This window comes from Cygnus olor, chromosome 3 (assembly GCF_009769625.2).
Source record: "Cygnus olor isolate bCygOlo1 chromosome 3, bCygOlo1.pri.v2, whole genome shotgun sequence".
In the NCBI taxonomy this organism is placed as follows: domain Eukaryota; kingdom Metazoa; phylum Chordata; class Aves; order Anseriformes; family Anatidae; genus Cygnus; species Cygnus olor.
In genome coordinates, this window is record NC_049171.1 from 15914770 (window position 1) to 15922903 (window position 8134).

Genomic DNA, 8134 nt, shown 5'->3' on the forward strand with positions numbered 1-8134 from the left:
AGCACGGCCCCAAAAAGCACCTTACAAAGACTGCAAGACATTATCCCTACCTGAACAAAAAGGGGGAAAACATCAAGACTAGTGTCTTACTCAAATCACAGTGAGCGCCTTAAAGCCCTGAACACACCCAGCCTCGCAAGCCTTCCCCATGTTTTAACGCAGGCATTGCTCACATCTGCACCAGGCCATTTTTCCTTCTCTCTGCCTGCTGAATGCCCAGCAGTGGCAGGGCAGAAACCATTTTGACACTCAGAGCCAGGGTGATGTGGCAAAACAGGGCTATTAGATGATGACTGTCTTGTAACCGAGCCAAGTTAGCACAACTCCAGGAGCCCTACGCTGATGCAACCATGACAGCATGTGCAAGGAGACTCTCCTGCTTCCTTGCAACACTTTTCTGCCTATTAGCTAGAAAATAAATTGGTAGGAGTGTCCTATTTCTTTGCATGGAGGTCAGATACCCAGAGCCAAGATAATGTTTAAAAACAGCACAGAAATTTCTTGGTTAAAACATTTCAAACCCGAATGTACCTTAATATCCATGGTTATAAAGGGATAGGCAGGGCTGATGGGGCTGTCATTGCCTCCGTGGTGTGGCTCTCTGATAAGCGGGGTACTTTGTCGGAGGTGGTGCCCAAAGAGCCTTTCCGGGTGCTCGCACAGGGAAAGGATAGACGAGGCAATCGATCCACTTGAATTTAAAAAGACAGATTTATGAAGAATACTTGCCTTCTAACTTGGCAGACAATGTGTGCTGCCTTCAAGGGATTCACAGCTGTGTCCTGTTCTGGTGGAGTTAACCGGGCTTAGAAAAAAATATTTTATCTATTCTTCCTTCCTTAATTCAACAGAGCTGAGAGTCTCCGAGGATATTTCTATTAGGATTGCAGCAGGCTTTCCTTTTCGATGTGTTGGCAGAGGATATATGTCACACTGATGGAATTTTCTACATGGGAAGTATCACCAGCACTTACAGTAGACAGCAGCATATACATCACCCCAACAGCTGACTGTGCGTGTTGCAGGGGCAGCGAGATGGGATGCCTTTCCCTCCAACTACAAATGCAGGTTGCCTTGAGCGACGTGAATTTCGCAGCCAGATTTCCATGTTTTGCACCGTTTCTGTGCTAGACTGACAGTGCTGGCATTTAGCTTCATTAAAAACTAAGCCACAATTAAGCGCAAAACAAATAGATTGAGTTGCAGAACCACTCGTGTTTGTAGCAAGCTTCCCAACTTCATCCATCGTTTCCTGCAGCTCTGTGCACAGATGCCTGGCTCTCACCTTTTAAAAAGATGGATTTTTTTTTTTTTTTAAAGTTTATATTTGCACAGCATTTGAGCACAGCTGGAAACTCCTGGTATAACCTTCCTCCCAGGAGGAGGAGGAGACTAAACATCCCACAGGAGCTCCTGAGTGGTGACCTGAGAATTCAACAAGATAAAAAAAATAATGAGCTTAAAAGAAGAGGAAAACCAAATTCAGCTTCAAGCTCCTGCTTTTGTTTTTAATTGTGGATACAGAGTGCTGCTGTAATGGGCACGTATGATGTTGGCAGCATCAGCACTGGATCCAGCCTTTATAGAAATATGATGCAGCCACCGCTGGAACCGGTTTGCAGACCCTCTCAGACACCACCAGCCGGCACTGACTCACTCTGAAGCTCGTAATTTATCTTTTGTTACATATACAAAGAACTTGAGTAGAGTTATAGAGTCATATTTCCAAGGTAAATCATTAGCACTGACTGAAAAGGCTGTCCCATTAAAAATGTGTTTCCAGGAAATTTTATGCATGCAGCTGAAGCTCCCCATGTGTGCTAAGCACATCCTTTCTCTGTTGAAAGTGTCTCAAGGCTAACTTCTATTATGTGGACTTTTGTAAAGCTAGAAAAAGCCTTCTGTGATGCGTGCAATGCTTGATAGGTTCTGTTTGACGTAGAGGAACCCAAACATTACTCAGGTCCATGGACCAGGGTAGGGGCCCACTCTTCCCTTTGGTGAATCAAGGCTGCAGGCAACTGGACCACAAACCTGTCCCTCATTTTGGACTCAAAGTGTGGATGAAGCAGCCCTCAAAATGAAATGTATGCTAATATATTACCTACATTATATTGTTAAATGATATATTTCTGCTAAATTCAATATTTGAGAGTTTTTAAGTCTATCCTGCTTTAAAAGTAAGACTCTGAAACACTTTTTCATGTTGATATGGTGGTCAAAAAAGCCATTTAAACCATCTCTCTGCCAGAAAAGCAATGCCCCGGAGGAGTACTTTTTCAGCCTTGTTTTAAATATCCCCACATTTCCCTGAGAAGCCATCCAAAGGTCTGTTTCATGACCTGCATAGAGAGTATCTCCTAGCACTTACAGTATATGCATATGTTAAAAGTGTGCAGAAGTCAAAAAAGGCTTCAGAAAAATTTTCCAAATGAATAAATTCAATTATTTGAGTTTACTCTTGCAAATCCATTACTATTTTCTAGCAGCTCTACAGACTTGACAACCGTGGTACCGTTGGCATGGCAGCCCATCACAGTGGCCAAACTCGGGGCACAGAGGCAGGTCCCCCATAGGTATCAGTGTCACGGCAGCACTCAGACAGCTCTGAGAGCCACATCCCCTTGTGCTGCTCCTCAGGGGCTCTGCCCAGGCTGCCGGGTGCTCTCACAGCCCCCACACCCCATGAGGGTGCACCCTTGGGCTCTCTGCAAGGCAAGACATCCCAAGACCACTAAGCTCACATTGGAAACGCATTCCTCTTGCTAACGTTACAAGCAACAAATGTGTCGCAGAGGCACCAGGCTGCTTCTTCAAAACAAGCCCACATCAGTCATTCACAACGGCAGTGCTGTTGCTCACAGCTCCCCGGCTCTGAATGGGAGCACAAAGCACCCCCCGCACCCCATCCTCCTCCCTTCGTGACTCAGCGGCAGCCCCCGCCTCTTCCCCAGCCTTCCCCTCTCGGCGAAGGTTTTCACACCCGGCCCGTGCTCAAGCTGTGGGGCTGATGCTTCCCTGTGATCTGTGCCCCTCGGCTACCCACTAATTTATTGTCTGCTGGGTCCTAGGCTTTTCACCGAGCAGAGTCAGTGTGGGGATGCAAACGCTGACAACCCTTTGCAGCCCTTTCTTTGAGACCCAAGTTGTCTCTCCTCTCTGTCATAAGCCCTTAACCTAGACAGCAAGTTAGCGGAAGGGTTCACCACAGGATGGCAAATGGACTCCTTCAGACTGGGCTTTGAACCGTGCAGAGCTCTCCATTTTCTGTAGCTGGTGTTGATGCAGAAGTTATTAAGTTCAACATCTCTTCCCTCCTGCACCTTTCTCTCGTGAAGTATCACGCATGCTGCGGTGTGATGTGCTCTGCCAATCTGTCCCAGTTGCGATGATGAAGCTTGGCAAAGCAATTCAGTCCTTGGCTGGTATTATATAAGATATTAGAGTGCTCTTAAACACGCCTGCCAGCAATTTGATAGTGTTGCTTAAACGCTGTCACTGGAGACTTGTCTGCCTAATGCTGCAGCCATGTTTGTCCGAGGTGGCCTTGTCCAGCAGCAGTGACCGAGGAGGCTTTCCTATGAAATGTCTCAAAACTTTTCTGCTTCCCTCTGAGATAATGGCCTATTGTTACATGCATTTATGGGGCACCACAGGTGCCTTTCATTAGTTCTTACCCAAACTGGACTGTTTTGATCCGTGGATCCCCTCAAATTAACCTGGTGGAGCAGTTACAGCAGACTCTCACCTTGCAGGAAGATATTCGTGTTTTGCTTGTTATTTCCAGTCCATTTGTTGAGGAGGATGCTAAGAAACCCGTTCGCCCTGAACTGGATCTTGGAAGGTCATATGCCCCAATGGTTACAGACCTACCTGCCTGCCCACCACCTTCTCATGGCTCAAGTCCCAGGTCTTCCCTGTGTTTTTTCTCTGCCCTTGTTCCTACCAGCCAGGTCACCCCTGTCTATCTTTACATCCGTTCCCCACTCACTAGTCTGCCTCGTCTTTGTCTGCTCTTCACAGCTCTTCTTCATGCATCCATATGCTTCTGCTGCAAGCATAGCATTTCTTTGCTCTTGGCTTCAGTGCTCAGTTACAGAGGAAGAACTCCCGAGATTAAACTGGGCTGGAGCCTTGGGTTTGGAGATGAAATCATCCAAGAACTTACCCACTCCACCAGATATCTAAAGGGTACATGAAGCAGTGTGTTTTTCAGAGGTTTGTATCTTTGCCAGACTTAGGTGAGAGGGAAAACTGATAACTGATCCAGTCTTGAATCAGATCCTCCTTCTGAGCTTCAATTCCTGCTCAAAAATGAGGCACTGCAGTTTGGGCACAAGAGCTCCAAGAATTCTGACTTAAGGAAATTAAACTTGTTTGTGTCAGACTTTTTCCAAATTTGCTAGATCAGATTTGCTGAAACTTGCAAATTAACCAGCTCTGAGAATAGGCAATGTAATACGTAATCCACTTGGATCCAATCTCCTTTGACAAGGCACAAGCAGCTGAAAGCCAAACTTGAGAATGGAAATTATTGAGTAACTCTAAGTCTACATGGCTGCAGTACTTTAAATGTCCTTCTCTTTTAAGAATCTGGAGGCACAGAGAAAATACAAACCTTGATGAAATACAGGTTCTCTCTAATAGTTTTCATATTTGGTAACATAAAATTAAAGACTATACAAGCTTTATCTACATTAAGTGCCAGAAAAATGTCAAGTTTTGTTGCCAGTGAACATTTAGAGTGCCTCCTAAATCCTCAGTTCAAACTTCTGAAAGACAAAAAATGCAAGATTGAGTTACAAGATGAAAGAACACCTTTCATGACTGTACATTATAACTCAGGAATCCCTTTCTCTATTACCCCAAAAGTAGGTCTCTATGTTACCCTGAACCAGGCTTCAGAACACGACATTTCCAAGTAATTTGGGCCTGTCAAAGGTTTTAGTTTACTCTTAATTAGAAAGGGGTTCTCACCTCAAAACAAAGCTGACATTTGCTCTCATTTGGTCACGGCAATTACGTGTTTACCTAGCACTCAATGCAGCAGAGCCCCAAGCTTTGCCCTTTGAGTGTTACAGCATTATGAATCAACAGCATTACATCTCTATTACCAGCACAGCTTTCCCACCAGCCATTCTTCTACCTCCACACCTCCTCTTTCCCACATGCAGACATAGATATTCACCTCTGAACAAGGGGAGCATCTGCGGATCCTTTTTGGAGGAGCCTCTGGCACTAGTTAATCTGGCCTTGGGGATCTGTTCTCCCTATGGTAAGGGAGGAAAAAATGGTACCTCTGGTTTGGGGGTGTTTTAGGTCTTCACATGAACCTTTCTCCTTACAGATATCAAGCTACCGGATCAACCCCAAATGCATGTGCTCAAGTTGACTCTGAACCTATCTAGACAAGCCAGCTGCCAGGCAAGACTTCTTCATCACACCATCCTCATCCCCAGCCACACACCCTTTCTACGGTTGCTGTCACAGGCCTGGTGAAGGACTGGATATTTCCTCTTCCAGACCTTCACGAAGATAGAAACTTTGCACAGAGTGACTGTAATAACTATTCTTCATATTGTCCAGATCTTCCACTGCACAAAATGTTAACACATGGAGCCGAATAGCACCATTAGTCATTTACCAGAAAGAATGACACAAACTTCAAGAAGAAAATAGAGCTACTCTCCTCAATAACTCAGAAGAAGCTATGCTCTTTCAAGACTCCATAAATATGTCTTTACCCATTATGTAAAATTAATTTCCGTATCAGACTGAGCTAAAGAATTATTAGGAATATCAGAACAAGATGAAAGGTTGCTTAAAATGGTCTGTGTTACTGATTGTATCAGTTACTACTTGCAGCTTTAAAAAAGTCAATGCCATCTAATAGCATCCATATTTTATCTGTTGAGAAATCTAATACTCTCAGAAAAGAAGCAATATCAGACTGCATGGTCAGTCTTATTTGGTAGAGAAAATAGAATTCTAAGAAATTTAATCTTGAACAATAAGAGAGAAAATAGTGAAACCCTGCTGATATGTTGCATATGCACGTGGAAGGGGAGAAGAAATTAAATTATTGTGATGAATAAGGAAAACATCTTATAAATAATGAAGATGCCAGCATAATGTATTCTTTGTTTCTGATGTTGATCAGGAAAGATAAGAAGATTGCTGCAATATCACACCATCACTCTGAATGCATTGTATTTAACATATAAATTAAAATTCTGCCAGTAATCCCAGGTACAGAGTGGCATGCATATGAAGAAGACATTCATTTCTGAAATTCAGGACTGTAATGGTCAGTGTCTCATAATCATATTGACATCTCTTTCTCCCATAGCTGATGTAACAAACTACCACCTGTATGCTGTTGTTTACCCTATGGTAACACCCAGATGCCCTGACCTGGGGTCCCGTGGTGTGAGAAGCTGCAGATTTAGCTGACAAAGGTTGGGGCTGCTCGGCCTGGACACCAACAAAGAGTGGAGGGCAGGGAAGAGCAAGGCAGTAAGTGGATCCTAGGAATGGAGAACTCCTTTCCTTCATTTGAATGCACCTAGAAATGCCAGGCACAAGCGAGCATAACTACATTAGTCTCATAGCAAAGAAAAACTCTCTCCAAGGGATAATCTTACCTCCCGTTGCACAGCAGTTGTGTCAGAGCTTGCGTACTCCCTCACCCAGCACACGGCAAGCCCATGCACACTTCCATCAACATCACTGGGGTGCATTAACAGAGAGTGGGTATGGAGGCCTTACTACCTCCTTTCAAAATGAATGCAGCCAGAACACTTCTGTGCTTCACACGTGGACAGAAGCGTGTTTTTGCACTACAACAGGGGGCTCAGTACAGGAACCCAGGTCACACTAGCTGCTGGCTCTCAGCTGCTGTTGCAGACTGACTTCTGTGGCATGGATGGGGACATGCAGAACCCTCGTCCACCCTTGCCAAGCACCTCACCTCGTCATCACCCAGGGCAGAGCATAACGAGCGAGCCCTGCCCTGTCCTGCCAGCCTCCCAAAAAGAAGAGCATGGTGACTTGCTCTGAGCCCTGAGGGCAGGCAGCATGCAGCAACGATGCTCAGCCTTGTCTCTTGTTTTATACCCCATGCCATTAACATGCTAAGAGACATTTTTTTCCTCCTCTCCTTACGTTTTGAAGGATTAGCTTTGTTAGCAATCTGCTTAAGCTGCCCCAGGAACAGAGCACCAGCTCACAGCACCGTGCTACTGATGTAAGCTTTGTTTTGGCACTGATAACCCTATTGCAGACATTTTGTTCAGACAAGTTTAGTATGTATTTTAGCATCTGACATCCTCCCTTTCTAACATATCTTCTTTGCTAAGAAGCAATTTATTTATTTATTTATTTGCTACATTTTTGTCTGCCTTTAGACTAGCTCTGTCTCCTTGATCTCATCCATCCACAAAAATAGCGTAGTCAAAAGAAATCTGCCTGATTTTAGCAGACCACTGATTTGGAGTGAGAGTACCTACTCTAAAACTCTGCCTCAAATCAGCATCTGAGATGCTATTCCCCTGATCAGGATGACTTTTATAGTTAGCTTTAAAAAGCTACACCTGATAAAATCCAGTCAGCTGGCTCCCTGAAACTTTTAAATGTCATTATCCACATGTGCATCTTATGATTGAATCTAACGTGTGTGTTATCTAAATGCTTACTGCAGTGTTTTGTTACCCCAACTTAAATCTAGTTAGGAGTGTTATTCACTACTGTTATTTTAATAGGAGCCCACTCCTGAATTGCCCTCATGATCAGGACTCCTTTTCAGTGAGTGAATTTCATGGTCCTGCAGAATTAGGCCTTACATTATTACAATTATGTGCAGAAATTACATGACCTTGTTTTGTATTTCCTTGACATAAAATTGTGTGTTTCTCATTAATTTCTGATTTTTTTGTCTGATAGCGCAGTGATAATTTCTTCCTGAACATGGAGCATAATGTGCTCAGCTATTACTGCCTCCGAAAAGAAGCAATTATTTTGCTTACAATGCTTTGTGAATTGAGTTCACCAAGGTCTAGACAGAGGTGTCAGCTATTCTCTGCACAATCTGATATTTGCATGTTAATTGAATCCTCCTTTGAGAGGGCCACCCTGT